Genomic DNA, 19,904 nt, shown 5'->3' on the forward strand with positions numbered 1-19,904 from the left:
ATAAATTATTTTACTAGATATGAATAGCATTTTCCTTAGTGAATTCTTTATATTTGTTTTGTATCTTTGTGTCCCTGAGAAAAGCTGAGTCATTTATAGTTGATCATCACAAGATTGCTGATATTGTGTATAATGTTTTGCTGATTTTGATTATTTCACTGTGCATCAATTGCTACAAGTCTTTGCAGTTTTTTCTCCCTGAAATCTGCTTTTTCATCATTTCTTACTATATAAAATTATTCTTTTATATTCATATACCGAAGCATGTTCAGCCATTTCCCAATTGATGAGAATAACCTCAAATTATTCATCACATATAAAAACAAATTCTGATGATTTACATGGAATTTGATTTCATCCTGCAATTTTGCTAAAATTGTCAATTATTTCAAATAGTTTTTAAGTTAATTCTCTAGAGTCCTATAGATATACCATCATCCCATTTGCAACGATTATTAGTTTTATTACCATATTGCTATTCTAATGCCTTCAAATTCTTTCCCCCCTACTCTTTCTAAAGCTAACATTTCTAGCCCTGTATTAAATAATATTAAATAGTAGTGGCCATATAGGCATTCTTACTTTATTGCATATCTTATTGGAAAAGTTTCTAGCTTATTCCTATTAATGATAATGCATGCTAATGGTTTTAGATGGATGGTGCTTATCATTGCAAGGAACATTCCCTTTATTTCTATGCTCTCTACTGTTTTTAATAAGAATAGGTGTTTTATTTTGTCTAAAGCTTTTTCAACATCTTATCTTTTTCATCAGCTTATGATTTATGAGGTTTTCTTATTATCATTTTCAATTATGTTGATAGTTCTTCTTATACTGAAAAATCACTACATTTTTGATATAAGTCCCACATACTAACAATGTATAATCCTTGTGACATATTGCTGTAATCAACTTGGAAGTATTTTGTTCAAAACTTTTACATTGATCTGAGTGGAGTGAGTAGAGACAGGAGAACACTGTACATACTAACAGTAAACTTATGTGCTCATCAATTATGATAGACTTGGCACTTCTCAGCAATACAATGATCCAAGAAACTTACAATATACTTTGAATGGAAAGTACTATCCCCATTCAGAAAAAAAGACCTATGGAGATAGAAGGTAGATCTAAGCATTCTGTTTTTTTTTTTTTTATTTTTTGTTTGCCTTTTCCTTTTTGTGATGTTTCCCTTTGGTTCTGATTTTCTTTCACACCATGATAAATATGAAAATATTTTTTTAAAATGATTGCATATGTATAACCTTTATCTGATTGCTTGGTCTATTAGGGATAAGGTTAAATAAGGGGAAAGGAAGAAAAAAATTGCAACTCAAAATCTTACAAAAATGATTATTTAAACCTATCTTAAATGCAATTGAAAAAGTAAAATACTATTAAGAAAGAGAAACAACTTTTTTTTTATATCAAAATTCATTAAGAAAACTGATCTATGTGAAGTTCAGGCTAGCTCCGTAGAGGACCTCAGAGTCAGCCAGAGTCAGGATAAGTAAAAGTCCTTGGTCTTTAGAGGGAGAAGTGAAAGAAGCAGGCAAACTGCCATGAGTTGTATCCTGGATTCTCGAGTCCAAAGTCACCAACTTCTCTCCTCCTCGACCTGCAGCAAAGTGACTCTCTCTGGCCCTCTCTCACCCCGCCTTCAAATCCTTGTCTACTATTATCTTAATACCAGACATTCTGTTCTTTTCCCATTTTGTTGATTTAAGGATTTAGAGAAATAAAATGTCCCCTAAGTACTACTTTGGGCACATCTCATATATTTTGGAATGTTGTCTCAATGTTGTTATTCTCTTTAATTAAATTATAGATTTTTAAAAAATGTTTTGTTATTTTTTAACAATTAAGATTAGATTATTGAGTTCCCAATTAAATTTATTGATTTGATAAGCATGCATCCAATATTTCTGCCTTTCTCCTGAGAATTTTATTCTTTAATGCAAGGTTAATTACATGATGCTGAAAAAATAAACATTCCTTTCTCTTTTCATTCAGTTTTCCAAAGATCTGTTATATCTGATTTATTTACTGTATTTTAAGTACCACCCTAGTTTCTTTCTTGTTTATTTGGGTTTTGTTATTATTTTTTGACTTGAACTTATCACATTCTAAGAGAGGAAAATTGATTTTCCCTACTAATATAGTTTTGCTTTCTATTTTTTTTCCTGTAGCTCACTTAAATACTCCTTTAAGAATCTGAATGCTAAGTCACTTAGTGTATATATGTTTAGAATTGATATTGCTAGGCAGAGTCAAGATGGCAAAGAGTAAACAAGTATTTTTCTGAGTTCTTCCTAGCATCCCTTAGATCAACAACAGATCAAATCTCCGGTTTTAGAGTGTCAGAAAACACAAATATCTGGAGTGTAACATTTCCAGCAGAATATATTTTAGAAGAACTTCATAAAAGGTATGTTTCAATCAGGCATGGAAGGAATCGGTCAAGCACAGGAGCAGTGCAAAACCTAGGGTGGTATGGCTAGGGAATCTACTAGGAAGTCTTAGTCAAAGTACAGCAGCATTGGTTACTCTTCTGATTGAGAAGCCACTAGATCAACAGATTAGCTGTGAGATATCCAATGCAAATACAAGTAAGTAGTGAGTCTCCAAACCCCAGAATAACATGGGGCATGGTCATACCTAGCCAACATAGGAAGGAAGTCAGCAGGAATATCCCAGAATAGAGAAAAGCCATTGTTGGATGTAGAGGAAGTTTGGGACAATCTTCCCTTTACCCTAAGAATAGACTTCAAACATTAAAAAAATGAGCAAAAAATACAAAAAAAAAATCTGATCATAGATAGATTTTATGGAGAAATGTTGTGATATGGGAGCCATCTGCCAGTGGCTGCTTGAGGTCTAACTCAGAACTGTAGAATGGATTTCTTCATGTGAGAGGATTATGATGATACAAGGAGACTGAGAGGCAGTTGTGGTCTCTGACCTCTCTCCTTTTCCCTCTTGCCTCCAATTTATTTCATTCCCAATCCACAAGGAACATCTGCATAAGTAAAGGCTGATTTGCAACTTCTTCAAGTGTTATGATTCACAGCTATGGAGGCTCTCAGAGAATTGACCTGCCCCTTCACTTAAGTATGATCCTTAGCAAAGAAAGACAAAAGCAAACTTCAGATGCTGAGAACATTAAAGGCACATTATCTCCAGATGAAGCCCTAAAGTATGATGTAAATTGATTCTAATTTCACAAGGCCCTCTTGGAAGAGTTGAAAAAGTATGAAAAAGTATCTTAAAAGAAAGTTAGAAAAAAGATGAAAAAAGGAATTGAGAATGTTACAAGAGAGTTTGGGGAAAAAAGAAATTATCTGAAGAAAACTCCTTACAAAGTATATTTAATAAAATGGAAAGTATATAACTCCTCACAAAATAAATTTGAAAAAGAAACCAAATCACTGAAAAACAGAATTTGTGAAATGGAAAAAAAAAATCCACTGGGGGAGGGGGGGAGAGGGAGAACAACTCATTTAAAAATTCAATTGGCCAAATGCAAAAGGAAAAAAAAACAACAACAGCTGACTGAAGAAAATAATTCATTAAAAATTATGATGGAGCAAACGGAAGTGAAAGACTCAATGAGACATCAAGAATCAATCAAACAAAACCAATTAGAAATGGAAAAATAGAAGAAAATGTAAAATACTTTCTTGGAAAAACAACTGACCTGGAAAATAGATCCAGGAGAAACAATCTAAGAATTACTGGACTTCTTGGAAACCATGATGAAAAAAAAAAAAGAGCCTCAACATCATTTTCCAGGAAATCCTCAAGGAAAGCTTCCCTTGTGTCCTAATCCCAGAGGGTAAAATAAGCATTGAAAGAATTCACTCATCACCTCCTGAAAGAGACCCTATTTATTATGAGCCAGAGCTTGAAACAAAGTACTAAGTGGAATTGAGGAGACAATGATTAAATCTAGTTTAGCATTAATTTAATCCTACAACAAATAACGGTTTCCTGGTGATATAATGATTGGTGTATACTCAGTGTGGAGCATATAAACAGGGACTGAGAGCCACAGAGGGGAATCTCTCAGGGCCAGAGAAGACAAGTGCATTAGAAGCTCTCAGAGATTGAGACAGATTCATTCCATCATCCACCTTTGTAGTGGCTGGAGGCTGAAGCACAAACCTTTGGATTTGAAGAGATTTAGAGGGCAGAGAAGACAATTGGGAACTCAAGCTCTTGTAAACCAAGGAGAGAAATAGACCTCTAAGAAAGATAACTGGGCCCCAGGAAAGTAAACAAGTCTTTGAAAGAGAAAACAAAGGATTTGGGCTTTAACACCTGGCTGTTCTTGTGCTGATTATTGGACTGAAACAAAGGCTGCTTCCAGAGACCTCCAAGAAAACTGAAACAGAGAGCACAACAAGATCCCAAAATGAAAACTCCAAGGAATATCATAGCTTAATTTTACAGTTATCAGATCAAGGAGAAAATAGTGTAAGCAGCCAGAAAGAAAATGTAGGGGATCCACAAACAGGAATATCCAGGACCTAGCAGCTTCTACATTAAATGATGAAAGGTTCTGGAATCTGATATTCAAAAATTAAGCATTATTTGTCAGGAAAAAAGATGGACATTCAATAAAATTTTACTTATTTTATATTTGATTTCATTTATTTATTTATTTTTTGTTTATATCTGATGAAAAAAACAGAACTGATAAGAAAATCTGATCTTCAGATATTGAACTCAAAAGCAGACTAAAAAGGTAAAAAGAAAAGAAAAAAAATAACTTTCTTTAAAAATTAAAAAAGCTGATATCCCTATATGGGAAGATGAATTAACTCTTCAGAACTGTATCTCTATTGTGGGTATACTTTAGAGTGTGAAAATACAATCTGATTTCATTGTGATAATATAAAAAACAAATTAGAATGGAACGGGGATTGTCCTGGCAGGTGAGGAAAATGGGAGCAAAATGGGATAAATTACATCTCATGAAAAGGTCATTACAATTGAGGGAAATAAGAGAGAGGGATGAACATAATGTGAATCTTATTCTCATCAGATTTAGCTCAAAGAGAGAATGTCAGACATATTCAGCTTGTTTCACCTTAGAGGAAAGTAAGAGGGGAGAAGGGAAAGAAAAGGGTAAAGCTAAGGGAAGAGAGAACAGAAGTAGAAGGGGAAAGATATAAGAAAGGAAGAGGGGCTGAAAAAGGGAGGGAGGTGGTGGGCAGAAGACAAATATTGGAGAGGAGAAAAGGGGGAAAAGTAAAGAGAAAAGTATAACTTGGGGAAAATTAGATGTTGGGAAATGCAAAGTTAGTCATTTTAACTGTGAGTGTGAATGGGATGAACTCTCCAATAAAACAGAAGTGGATTAAAAGCCAGAATCCTACAATATGTTGTTTAAAAGAAACACATTTGAAACAGAATGATACATACAGGATAAAGGTAAAAGGCTGGAGCAGAATCTATTATTCTTTACCTGAAATAAAAAAGCAAGGATTGTAATCCTGATCTCAGATCAAGCAAAAGAAAAAATTGACCTAATTAAAAGAGATAAAGAAGAATTGATATTGCTTCATTGTCTATGGTACCTTAGATGTTGTTTCCAGGAAGGTTGGAAATGTGCAAGGTTAACAAGAGATTTAAATGTAAAAATGAGGAGTTTATCGTTCAATGCAGAGATCACTTTTGGGTGTTGTTTCTAGATGACTTCTGGCTGATTGCTTCAGAAACTGCTGTGGATATTGCAAAATATGCCTTTATCAGCAAATTTAATGAAACACCAACAGTGTGTATAGATCTAGCCATGCTTGGCCTTGTTAGCAGCCACCAAAACTACATATTATATTATAATGATTCTGTTTATTATATTATATTACTATAATGATTTCATTGCTAGAGAATGGGCCTTATTCCTTTCCTACTTGTTGTTTTATTCATCAGAGTTAAATTAAAGTACAACCAAAGTGTCATACTTATCTATTTTGGGTTGATTTCATTCAAAATCCTGTATAGTATCATGCTATGTAGATAGTCATGCCAGTGTGTCAAAGAAGCCAAAATGGAAGAAAAGTTTTTAATCCTTCTCCAACTAGCACATCAAGCAAAACATCTAGTAAATCACAAAACAAATATAAATCCTCCCAATGGCTTTCTACAGAAAAGAGCATATCAGCTTCTATCATTAGCCAACCTATGCATCAAAAGGAAAATATAACACTATTATTTGTTACCAGCAATTCTGATCAGTTTCTGACAATGCCAGATGGTATGGTGCTAACAAAGACATCACTCAAGAAAATTCTGTTTTTAAACCCAAATCATAAAAGAAATATTTGCTGAAAATTGGTAACTTTAAAATTTGTGGAAACAGAATTGACTAAATTCTTTGACTTTGTTTGCTTAGAATATTGAGCTTTAGGGCACCAAATGCTATGCTACCAGAATAAACAATGCCAGCCATAACACCTCAATATTTATTTAGAAACTCAAATTATTCACCATAAATAATCATATTTTTCTGTGGACAGCTTGTTTTAGCTGTTTATCAGATGAAGTAGCAATGGAGATCTTCAATTTGTTATTTGGATAATGTGATGGATTATGAAAACCTTTCTATTCTTAAGTAACAGTTTATTTTTTCCCAATAGACAGAAATGAAAGCAGAATCCCTTCTGCTTTGTCAAATTGTGCTTCCAGAACATAAAATAATATGTCAAAGCTTCTTCTATAGAAAAATATACTTGGAAAGCTGAGAAATATTTAATATGAAGGTATCCTCCCAAATGTTCTGTTTTATAAGCAGGTGTGAAACTTTTACTTGATCTACCAAAGCATTAAAGAGAAATGAACTTCGATAAAAATGAAAGCTACAAGTTTATCACAATGAAGAATAATCCTTGAAGATGTATTTGAAGTAATTAGAATTTTAAAAAAAACTATTTAAAATGGGACTTGATGCATAGAAATATTCTTAACAAAATGACAATTTTTAAACCAAGGAAATTTGAGAAGGGTCAACAGAATTGGGTAAATAAGATTTTCTTTCTTTTTTTGAAGAATAGCACATGAAGGTATGAATTATTTTACTGAAGTGGAACATTGAAATTTTGTTACAAAATGGTGTATTTTATACTGTGAAAGCCAGGCAGTGTTAACTTTATGGAATAATCTCTGGTTTCAATTTATCATTTAATTGCTGCAAAAATTATGAGAAAGCATTTGATATTAGGTTGACTGGGGGAATAAATGCTTATAGAGTTATGTAAAATTTAGAAAATTTCCATTTATTCATATTTTTAATGTCAGTTTTATCTCAAAGCATTCCAAGCTGGTTTGAACAGCATTGTCATGAAGTGTTTGAGTTTTTAAAATATGATGCAAATCTTATGTGATCATTTTGTGTTACTGGAAAAAAAGCCAAAAGGTCCTTTGAGAGGAGCTTGAGGTCAAGATTTCATTTTGGGATATTATTATTATTGGGATAAAGTCTACATTATAAAAAAAGTTACAGTGTTATTTTATCCAGAGAAAACTTCATGAATTTTTTAAAGGGTACAACCTTTTTAAAAAGAACTATCAATGTTAACTAAATTATTCCCATTTAATTTTGTATTTTACACAATGTATATAGTTCGGGTTTATTACATGCATGAGACTTTTTTTTTTTGTTTAAAGACTAATGTCTTGCTAAATAGAAGAAAAACCTTTAGGTTTGTACATTTGAAAGGAGAAAGAAATTTTTTATTGATTAAAGAAATTGAAAGACGTGTTCACAGAAAAGGGGAAGATTTTGTGAAACCAAAAGGAACTTGCAATAAAAACAAAAAGAGAATTCTGATTGATTTTTATGAGAAGCATTTAGCTTCTCATTTTTAGCATTTTTTATTTAGCATTATTCTTTCCTCCATTCTCTCCATTAACAGAAAGAGCAAGAATCCCATATAAGATGATGTGAATAATTTTGGAGAAATAGAAGGTGGTATCTGAGCTCAACTCAAAAAACAGTATTTTAAACATATTTTTATTCACACAGAGAATACTTTAAAATTCAGTTTGAATTATTGAATAATTATGATGTTACATTTTTTTAAAAAATTGTTACATTGCAGTTTCTATAGGGATTTGGAAATAATATTCATTTCTTGTGTTAAAATGACAATCAGCATTAATTTTATGTACATAACTTATGTGAAACTCAATAAATTCAATTTTGTAAACTTTAAAAAAAGATATACTTTCCTTCCTTATCTTTTTAAATTGGTCTATTTTTGCTTTTACTTTATCTGAAATGAGGATTGCTGTCTTATTTGTTGTTGTTGGTGGTGGTGGTTTTCTTTGTTTTTGATGTTGTAGTTTTGCTTTGCTACATAGATTTGCTGAAGCACCTTACCATTTTCTGCTTCAGTTTTGTTTCTTATAAACAACATGTTGTAGGATCCTGGTTTTTGATCCACTCAGATGAAGCTCGCTCTCTCTCTCTCTCTCTCTCTCTCTCTCTCTCTCTCTCTCTGTATATATATATATATATATATATATATATGTATACATATATATATATATATATGTATGTATACATATATATACATATATTATATTTTATATATATATAATTCTCTTTTTGAGTCAATATTGAGTCAATACTGATGAGAGTAAAGTTCAAATGAGGCCTATTGTCCTCCTTTCTATCCCACACTGTAACAGGTCTTTTATATCTCTTTATTAAGAGCCATACCTAAGTGCACTATAAGGTACAGGTCAATTCTCCAAGAGCCTCCACAGCTGTGAACATCTGAAGGAGTTGCAAAGCAGTCTTTACTGACACAGGTGTTGCTTGTGGACTGGGAAAATAAATTGGAGGCAGAGGGAAGAGGAGAGAGGTCGGACAACACAATGGCCTCTTTTCATGTGAAATAATTTACCCCATTTTTTCTCTCATTTGTGTACTAAGTATACTCCTCTTCCATTCTTTATTTTTTCTATCATTCCCTCAAAAGAATCTTATAACTATACCCTCTGTCTATTTATATTCCCTCTAACTAATTTTGATATAATTTTTAAGAAAAAAAAAGTATCTTTCCATGAAGAAATGTAAAAAATTTTGCACTATTGAATCCCTTACATTTTCATTTGCTTTTTTTGTTGCTTTGTTTATATTTCTCTTGGGTATTGGTATTGGAAATCAAATGTTTTATTTTGTTCTGGTCTTCTTATGAAAACTTGATATCCTTCTATTTCACTGAATGACCTTTATTTACTTTGATACATTGTGCTTAATTTCAGTGGATATGTGATTGTTGGTTTTAGTCCTGTGTTGGAATCCTTACTAACTGCTAAGTAATTAGAGTTGATCTAATCTTACAAGAAGTTGTTTTGGCCAGAACCTGAAACAAGGTACTAAGTAGAACTAATCAAGACAAGGCTTGTGTTCCCACCTTTACTCATTGGACTCCACAAGTATGCTAGCTTCACAAAGTACACTTTCTACACCACACCTTAAAGCTCTTTGGGCCAGAGAGCACTATGGGAGAAAACCCATAATCCCATTCTCTCAGAAGGTTCACATATAAGGCGAGACAGCCATTCCAGAATACACTTTTTTCCTCTTGGCTGGCTGATCGCGCTGGACTCGAGAGGAACGACTCTGCTGCAGAGAACACTTTTGACGGACTTCAGTGGAGCTACGCCAGAAGCCCTCTCTCCGTGGCAAGTTGGCGACTGGGCTCCCCAGAAGGAGATAAGAGAGATCTTCCATCTCTGTTGGAGGCAGAAGAAAGCAGAGGCAGAGGCTGAAGGACAGAACCTTTGGATTTGGAGACATCCGAAGGGCTCTAAGCCTCTAAACCGGCTGTGCTCTGAGAAGAACAAACTCCAACATTTGAACTCTTAACAGTCCTGGTTCCTATGCCTTCCAGAATATTGTGTTCCACAAACTCTGACAGTTCAATGCTGAGCTACTAAGTTCTGTGTAATTCTGATTATGTTTCCTTGATATTTGAACTGTTTCTTTCTAGCTACTTGCACTAATTTTCTTTTTCCTTTATGTGATAGCTAGAGATTTGGCTACAATATTCCTTGGAGTTTTTATTTTGGAATCTCTTTCCTGAGGTGATCAGTAGATTCTATCAAAGTCTATTTTGTCCTTTGGTTTCTGAACCTCAAGGCAATTTTCCTTGATATCCTTTCCAGATTTCTTGAAAGATGCTGTCCAAATTCTCCTTTTGCTTCTTCTCTTCAGGTAATCCAATGATTCTGATATTATCTCTCCTGGAAATATTTTCCAGATTACTTGTATTTTTTTTACTATGAAATGTTTTATATTTTCTCCCATTTTTTTTTTCATTTTTGAATTTGTTTAATTGATTTTAAAGGATCATAAAGCTTCCACTTGCCCAACTCTAACTTTTATTTTATTTTTTTAAAATTTTTTATTTAATAATTACATTATATTGACACTCGTTTCTGTTCCGATTTTTTCCCCCTCCCTCCCTCCACCCCCTCCCCTAGATGGCAAGCAGTCCTTTATATGTTGGATATGTTGCAGTATATCCTAGATACAATATATGTTTGCAGAACTGAACAGTTCTCTTGTTGCGTAGGGAGAATTGGATTCAGAAGGTATAAATAATCCGGGAAGAAAAACAAAAATGCAGATAGTTTACATTCGTTTCCCAGTGTTCTTTCTTTGGGTGTAGCTGCTTTTGTCCGTCATTTATCAATTGAAACTCAGGTCTCTTTGTCAAAGAAATCCACTTCCATCAAAATATGTCCTCATACAATATCGTTGTCGAAGTGTATAATGATCTCCTGGTTCTGCTCATTTCACTTAGCATCAGTTCATGTAAGTCTCGCCAGTCCTCTCTGTATTCATCCTGCTGGTCATTTCTTACAGAACAATAATATTCCATGACATTCATATACCATAATGTATTTAACCATTCTCCAATTGATGGGCATCCATTCATTTTCCAGTTTCTAGCCACTACAAACAGGGCTGCTACAAACATTTTGGCACATACAGGTCCCTTTCCCTTCTTTAGTATTTCTTTGGGATATAAGCCCAATAGAAACACTGCTGGATCAAAGGGTATGCACAATTTGATAATTTTTTGGGCATAATTCCAGATTGCTCTCCAGAATGGTTGGATTCGTTCACAACTCCACCAACAATGCATTAGTGTCCCAGTTTTCCCGCATCCCCTCCAACATTCATCATTATTTTTTCCTGTCATCTTAGCCAATCTGACAGGTGTGTAGTGGTATCTCAGAGTTGTCTTAATTTGCATTTCTCTGATCAATAATGATTTGGAACACTCTTTCATATGAGTGGTAATAGTTTCAATCTCATCCTCTGAAAATTGTCTGTTCATATCCTTTGACCATTTATCAATTGGAGAATGGCTTGATTTCTTATAAATTTGAGTCAGTTCTCTATATATTTTGGAAATGAGGCCTTTATCAGAACCTTTAACTGTGAAAATGTTTTCCCAGTTTGTTGCTTCCCTTCTAATCTTGTTTGCATTAGTTTTATTTGTACAAAAGCTTTTTAATTTGATGTATCGAAATTTTCTATTCTGTGATCAGTAATGGTCTCTAGTTCATCTTTGGTCACAAATTTCTTTCTCCTCCACAAGTCTGAGAGATAAACTATTCTATGTTCCTCTAATTTATTTATAGTCTCGTTCTTTATGCCTAGGTCATAGACCCATTTTGATCTTATCTTGGTATATGGTGTTAAGTGTGGGTCCATGCCTAATTTCTGCCATACTAATTTCCAATTATCCCAGCAGTTTTTATCAAATAATGAATTCTTTTCCCAGAAGTTAGGGGCTTTGGGTTTGTCAAACACTAGATTGCTATAATTGACTATTCTGTCTTGTGAGCCTAGCCTTTTCCACTGATCCACTAATCTATTTCTTAGCCAATACCAAATGGTTTTGGTGACTGCTGCTTTATAATATAATTTTAGATCAGGTACAGCTAGGCCACCTTCATTTGATTTTTTTTTCATTAATTCCCTTGAGATTCTCGACTTTTTATTGTTCCATATGAATTTTGTTGTTATTTTTTCTAGATCAATAAAATATTTTCTTGGAAGTCTGATTGGTATAGCACTAAATAAATAGATTAGTTTAGGGAGTATTGTCATCTTTATTATGTTCGCTCGGCCGATCCAGGAGCACTTAATATTTTTCCAATTATTTAAGTCTGACTTTATTTGTGTGGAGACTTTTTTATAATTTTGCTCATATAATTCCTGACTTTCCTTTGGTAGATAGATTCCCAAATATTTTATGGTATCAACAGTTATTCTGAATGGAATTTCTCTTTGTATCTCTTGCTGTTGGGTTTTGTTGGTGATGTATAAAAATGCTGAGGATTTATGGGGATTTATTTTGTACCCAGCTACTTTGCTAAAATTATCAATTATTTCCAATAGCTTTTTGGTAGAATCTCTGGGGTTCTCTAGGTATACCATCATATCATCTGCAAAGAGTGATAGTTTGGTTTCCTCATTGCCTACTCTAATTCCTTTTATATCTTTCTCGACTCTTATTGCCGAGGCTAGTGTTTCTAATACGATATTAAATAATAATGGTGATAGTGGGCAGCCTTGCTTCACTCCAGATCTTACTGGGAAAGGTTCCAGTTTTTCCCCATTGCATATGATGCTTACTGATGGTTTTAAATATATGCTCCTGACTATTTTAAGGAAAAGTCCATTTATTCCTATGCTCTCAAGTGTTTTTATTAGGAATGGATGTTGGATTTTATCAAATGCTTTTTCTGCATCTATTGAGATGATCATGTGGTTTTTGTTTGTTTGGTTATTGATATAGTCAATTATGCTAATAGTTTTCCTAATATTGAACCAGCCCTGCATTCCTGGTATAAATCCTACTTGGTCATAGTGTATTATCCTGGTGACAATTTTCTGTAATCTTTTTGCTAATATTTTATTTAAGATTTTAGCATCAATATTCATTAGGGAGATTGGTCTATAATTTTCTTTCTCTGTTTTCAGCCTACCTGGTTTAGGTATCAGTACCATATCTGTGTCATAAAAGGAGTTTGGTAGGACTCCTTCAATCCCTATTTTTTCAAATAGTTTATATAACATTGGAGTTAATTGTTCTTTAAATGTTTGGTAGAATTCACATGTAAATCCATCTGGTCCTGGGGATTTTTTCTTAGGGAGTTGATTGATAGTTTGTTCTATTTCTTTTTCTGAGATGGGACTGTTTAGGATATTTACTTCTTCCTCTGTTAGTTTGGGCAAGCTGTATTTTTGGAGGTATTTTTCTATTTCATTTAAGTTGTCGAATTTATTGGCATAAAGTTGGGCAAAGTAACTCCTAATTATTGCTCTAATTTCCTCTTCGTTAGTGGTGAGTTCTCCCTTTTCATTTTTAAGACTAACAATTTGATTTTCCTCTTTCCTTTTTTTAATCAGATTTACTAAGGGTTTGTCTATTTTGTTGGTTTTTTCATAGAACCAACTCTTAGTTTTATTAATCAATTCAATAGTTTTTTTACTTTCAATTTTATTGATCTCACCTTTTACTTTTAGAATTTCAAGTTTAGTGTTTGACTGGGGGTTTTTAATTTGTTCCTTTTCTAGCATTTTTAATTGCAAACCCAATTCATTGACCTTCTCTTTCTCTATTTTATACAAATAGGCCTCTAGAGATATGAAATTTCTCCTTATTACCGCTTTGGCTGCATCCCATACATTTTGGTATGATGTCTCATTATTATCGTTTTCTTGGGTGAAGTTATTAATTATGTCTATGATTTGCTGTTTCACCCAATCATTCTTTAGTATGAGATTATTTAGTTTCCAATTATTTTTTGGTCTACTTCCTCCTGCTTTTTTGTTGAATGTAATTTTCATTGCATCGTGGTCTGAAAAGGATGCATTTACTATTTCTGCCTTACTACATTTGAGTTTGAGGTTTTTATGTCCTAATATATGGTCAATTTTTGTATAGGTACCATGAACTGCTGAAAAGAAAGTGTATTCCTTTCTGTCTCCATTACATTTTCTCCAGAGATCTATCATATCTAACTTTTCTAGTATTCTATTTACCTCTTTGACTTCTTTCTTATTTATTTTGTGGTTTGATTTATCTAATTCTGAGAGTGCAAGGTTAAGATCTCCCACTATTATAGTTTTACAGTCTATTTCTTCTTGCAGCTCTCTTAGTTTCTCTTTTAAGAATTTAGATGCTACCCCACTTGGTGCATATATGTTTAATATAGATAGTGCTTCATTATCCATGCTACCCTTTAGCAAGATATAGTGTCCTTCCTTATCTCTTTTAATTAGGTCAATTTTTGCTTTAGCTTGATCTGAGATCAGGATGGCTACCCCTGCTTTTTTGACTTCACCTGAAGCATAGTAGATTTTGCTCCAACCTTTTACCTTTAACCTGCATGTATCTCCCCGCTTCAGGTGTGTTTCCTGTAAACAACATATTGTAGGATTCTGGCTTTTAATCCATTCTGCTAACCGCTTCCTCTTTATGGGGGAGTTTACCCCGTTCACATTTATGGTTAGAATGACCAATTCTGTATTACTTGCCATCTTGTTAACCCCGGTTTATGCTTTCCTCCCTTCTTTCCCCTCTCCCCCCCTTCCAAGTATTAAGCTTGTGAGCACCCCTTGCTTCTCACAGCCCTCCCTTTTTAGTGTCCCTCCCCCCGCCTTAGAGTTCCTCCCCCTATCTTACCCCTTTCCCTCCCAGTTCCCGTATTCCCTTCCGCTTAGCTTATTCCTTCCCTTTCCACTTTTCCCTTCTCACTTTTCAATGAGATGGGAGAAGTTTCACCATAGATTGAATATGTCTTAAGATTTTTCACTTAAAGCCAATTCTGAAGGCAGTAAGATACCCACTATATTCATCCCCCTCCATTCTTTCTCTCAGATATAATAGGTTTCCTATGCCTCTTCATGAGATGTACTACCCCCACTTTACCCTTTTTCTGGTACAATGTCCTTTCCACATCAATTTCTAGAACAAGGTATACATGTATTCTTTATACATCTATATAGTCAAAATATAGTTCCCAAGATTAATCTTTACCTTTTTAGATTTCTCTTGAGTTCTATATTTGTAGATCAAACTTTTTGTTAAGTTCTGGTTTTTTCATCAGAAATAGATGAAATTCGCTTACTTCGTTGAATGTCCATCTTCTTCCCTGGAAAAAGATGCTCATTCTCGCTGGGTAAGTTATTTTTGGTTGCATACCAAGTTCCTTAGCCTTTCGGAATATCATATTCCAGGCCCTTCGATCTTTTAATGTGGATGCTGCCAGATCCTGGGTGATCCTTATTGTGGCTCCTTGATACTTGAATTGGGTTTTTCTAGCTGCTTGCAATATTTTTTCTTTCATCTGAGGGTTCTGGCATTTGGCCACTATATTCCTTGGTGTTTTGATTTTAGGATCCCTTTCAGTGGGTGATCGATGAATCCTTTCAATGTTTATTTTTTCCTCTGTTCCTATGACTTCTGGGCAGTTCTCTTTGATAATTTCCTGGAAGACAGTGTCCAGGCTCTTTTTTTCATCATGTTTTTCTGGGAGTCCAATGATTCTCAGATTGTCTCTCCTGGATCTGTTTTCCAGGTCTGTTGTCTTCCCCAGAAGGTATTTCACATTTTTCTCCATTGTTTGATTTTTTTGGATTTGCTTGACTGATTCTTCTTGTCTCCTCGAGTCATTCAATTCCACTTTTCAATTCTGATTTTCAGTGAAGTATTCTCTTCACTCACTTTTTTAAAATCTTTCTCTAATTGTCCCATTGAGTTCTTTTGTTCTGTGGAATTTTTTTCCATTTCGCCAATTTTGTTTTTTAGAGAGCTGTTTTCTGTTTCCAGTTCACTAATCCTATTTTTCAAGGATTTTACTTCTTTATCCACTCTCTCTTTAACTGACTTCTCCAGGTTCTTTTGCCAAGCCTCCCTCTCCTTTTCCCAAGCCTCACTCTGCTTTCCCCATTTTTCTTCTAGCTCCCTTGTGAGAGCCTTTTTAATCACTTCTATGAGGTTCATCTGTGCTGAGGAACAGACAATCTCCTCCTTTGGGGAATCACCTGGGGACTGCCTGTTTTTAGTCTCCTCAGGATTTAGAGTCTGCTCTCTATCTGTGTAGAAGCTGTCAAGGGTTAAAGTCCTCTTCAGCTTCTTGCTCATTCTGTCTATTAATCAGAGACAAACTACCAAAGAAAAACAGAAAAAACTGGAGTCTTTCTTTGGGGGGGGGCTGGGTGTGTTATCGAGCTTCCTCTACAGACTGCAGGGGGCAGCAGTGAGGCACTAGCAGGACTGTGCTGCGCCTGCGCTCTGAGATCCCAAAGTGTGCTGAGTCACTGAGGGGGGGGAAGGGGGAGGCGGCCAGGTCCTGAGGGACTCCAGCTGTTTGGGGTTGTATTCTTCAGCCCCGGTGTTTTTAGCTTCTCTGCTGGGCTGTTGACTTGCTGCCGGAGGAAAGTATCCAAACCTGTAGTGAAGCTCTCCCAGAGACGGCTACGATCACTCTCCACCCCCTCTCCAGTCTGCTCCCGTGCTCTCACTGCCGCTGCCCTCAGCCTGCGCCCGATCTAAAACCGCCCCAGCCCTCCAGTAAAGACAGACCTTTCTTGGCGGATCTCAAGGATGGCTTCTCTTGGTAACTATTTGTGGGTTTTTTTCAGTCAAGCATTGATTCAGAGGCTTGTAATGAAGTGGATAGTGAGAGAAAGCGCGGAGCTTATGCAACTGTGAGCCTCCTCTCCGCCATCTTAACCGGAAGCCAACTCTAACTTTTAAAGAGATGTTTTCATCAATTAGCTTTTGTACTTTCTTTCACATTAGGCCAATTGTATTCTTTAAGAAGGTGCTTTTGTATCTTCATTCCTATTTAATCAGTTCAATATTTTAAACAGGTTTTTTTCAAATTGTTTGACTATTTGAAAAAATAATTCTCTTACAAAACTCTTTTTTTTCTTCAATTTTTCTTCAATCTTTCTTATATGCATTTTAAGCTCCTTTTTTGAGCCCTTCCATTAATTCTTTCTGAGTTTGAGGTCATTTTCTTTTTATCTTTGGGGTTTGCCCCATAGATATTTTGATATTGTTGTCCTCTTTTGAGTTTGTTTCTTGATTTTCTTTGCCAGTTGGAATCTTTACAAACTGCTAACTCATTAGAGTTGATAGATTATTGATCTGATCTTACAAGAAGATGTTTTGGGCCAGAACCTGAAACAAGGTACCAAGTAGAACTAATTGATACAATGCTTGTGTTCACATCTTTACTCATTGGAGTTAACAAGTATGGGAAAGTCACAAAGTAAACTTTGTAACTTTGTGAATTCACACCTCCCTTGAAGCTCTTAGGGCCAGAGAGTACTATGGGAGAAACCCATAATCCCTTTCTCTTGTATCCCACAATTCCTCTCTCTCATATAAAAGAGACAGACAGAGATTCTCAGTCAGATTTCAGCGGAGTTACATGAAGAGTGGAGCTGGATTGAAGGCTGAAGAAAGCAGAGGCAAAAGCAAAGGACAAAACTGGAAGAGCTCTTAGAACCAAGGAGAGAGATAGGCCTCTAAGAAAAGGTAACTGGGGTATACTGAAGATTGAGAAGGCTCTCTCAGAGACAAGACTTGGAAGAAGAAATAAACATTTGTATTTTTACCAGCTGGCTACATTTGGGGTAATTATTGATCTGAACTGATACTAAGGCTGACTCCAAGAAAACTCCTCAAGAAACCTTCTCTTGCCAAGAGAACTATTATATTAAAAGGAAGAAAAAGATCACTACAGCCATCCTACTAACTTTTTTGTGGTCAGATACTTTTTTGTTGTTTTTGATCACTTTTTGCTCTTTTCCCTTTCTTTTGAATTTAAACTGGTCTCCCTGGGTAGAAGGGGCATTGTCTTAAGCTTCTTGTGCCAGTGGCTGCAGATTCTGACTGTTTACCTGGTGCTGCACTGATGTTGCCCTGAAATCTGCTTGAGACACTTGTATCTGATGTCATGTTGAGGGTATGAGGGGGTATGTTGCTATCATTGCTGGAGACTGAGTAAATCTAGCAGTTTATTTTGTTCTTTGCCCAGATCCTAGTGGTGTTGTCTAGTGAATACTGAGCACCAGCAAGGTGTTTCAGAATTGTCCTGAGTTTAAAATGGTCATCTGGCTACTCGAGGTCATGTCTTTGTATAGTAGGAACTTATATGAGGTCTTGGTGTTGACATTTGCCTGCTTCACTGCACTGAGGTTCAGGATGTCTCACTGTTGTTCTGAAGTGGGACATTTTGCAAGTTTGTTGGAATGCTTTCTGTCTTAGAGTAAATTCCCTTTTTTACTTAAGTGAGACTTTTTTTTTTCTTGATGTTCTTCCAAGTTCCTTGGGATCAAAATTGCTTAACCCATCTTTTGCTGCTTCTGCTGTTCCAGGATGGTTTTTTTTTTTTGGGGGGGGTGCTATTTTATGATTGTTTGGAGGTGAATATAGGAGAGTTATGAAGATTTATTGCCTACTCTACCATCTTGGAGCTTAGAAGTCCCTTGAGAGCAATAATAATAACAGTACTCTGCTGTCATTTGAAGTGAAATCTTGTAGGACTTGTCTGACAGTATTTTAAGTTTTGATTTCTGTTATGATTGTCTATATTGTCATAAGAAGAAAATCCATTATTCAAGGGGGATGCTATGTGCTGCCCACAGGGAATGAAGTCTGTGTGTGTAGAATGTCTATGCCTATCAACGATGATAAATGACCTTGTCATAGTCAAAGATAGGATTCTTTTGAGGAATTTCCTCAGCATATGACTAATATTTGAACAGGGATATTTCCCTCCCAGTTTTATCCTGAGTTTGACTTTGGTACTTTGTAAATGGAAGCGGGATTTTGTATAGTTGACTGTTCTAGGAATTTAACAATGACTCCTACTTGAAATAAAACAAGATTAAGAATGATTTATCCTTGTATACCTGTGTTGAGTCATCCTGTGTTTTCAGGATTGGGTTGAGGCAACTAGGTGGTGCAATGGATAGAACACCATCCCTGAAGCCAAGAGGACTTGAGTTCAAATCCAGCCTCAGACACTTAATACTTAATACTAAAAAAAAAAAAAAAAAAAAAAAAAAAAAAAAAAAAAAAAAAAAAAAAAAAAAGATTGGACCTGGATATTATATTTTGATGCTGCTACAATAATGTCCCTGCTTCTTCCTTCATCACAAATTTCTATTATCAGAATAGGCAAACTATTAGTTAGCAATTCAGAAATCTTTAGTAGTAATCTATTATGTTAGACAGCAAATGGGAAAGATATCATTATTTTGAAATGAAGTTTTTGTCATTCCTTGGCCTAAGTCAGAGTTAAATAAATGCTTGAATTTCTCATATGAACAGCATTCAGTCTGTGAAGAATCACATTTTTTGAGAATGATATGGGAATGATTGGATATGTCCTGAAAAACAGAGGTTCTGGGTAATTAACTCTCAATTTATTAATTAGGTTAAATAATGATAAATAAACTGATAATCTGATGTGATCTTATATATAATATATAAATTAAGATATAAAGAAGAGAGATGATCTCTCTTAACAACCAAAGACACAACATTCAGATCTCTGAATGCTTACATAACTTTAGAAAAGGGGATACCCTTGGCAAATCAAAATCAGTTATAATTGCTGGGCAATTAATGAAGGGATAGACATATTAATGAGGATATTATTATCCTCAGTCAACAGTCAACAGCTCACACTGCTGAGAACATGGACTGATCATGAGTCTAAAATATCTCAAGCAATCTGGACAAAGAAATACATTTCAACTTAGACATGAGTTAAAAATTCAGAAATGTGTACCAAATTATTTTGCAAAAGATTTTTTAAAATCACCTATAATTCTTCTGACTTAG

At 34.8% G+C, this 19,904-nt stretch overlaps 1 pseudogene; it reads right to left on the minus strand.

Annotated features, from left to right (window-relative positions):
- LOC127544786 (microtubule-associated protein 10-like) overlaps positions 1–18,011 on the minus strand; it is a 197,354-nt pseudogene extending 179,343 nt beyond the window's left edge.
- Between the last annotated feature and the right edge of the window lie 1,893 nt (positions 18,012–19,904).

Source organism: Antechinus flavipes, chromosome 1 (assembly GCF_016432865.1).
Source record: "Antechinus flavipes isolate AdamAnt ecotype Samford, QLD, Australia chromosome 1, AdamAnt_v2, whole genome shotgun sequence".
In the NCBI taxonomy this organism is placed as follows: Eukaryota; Metazoa; Chordata; class Mammalia; order Dasyuromorphia; family Dasyuridae; genus Antechinus; species Antechinus flavipes.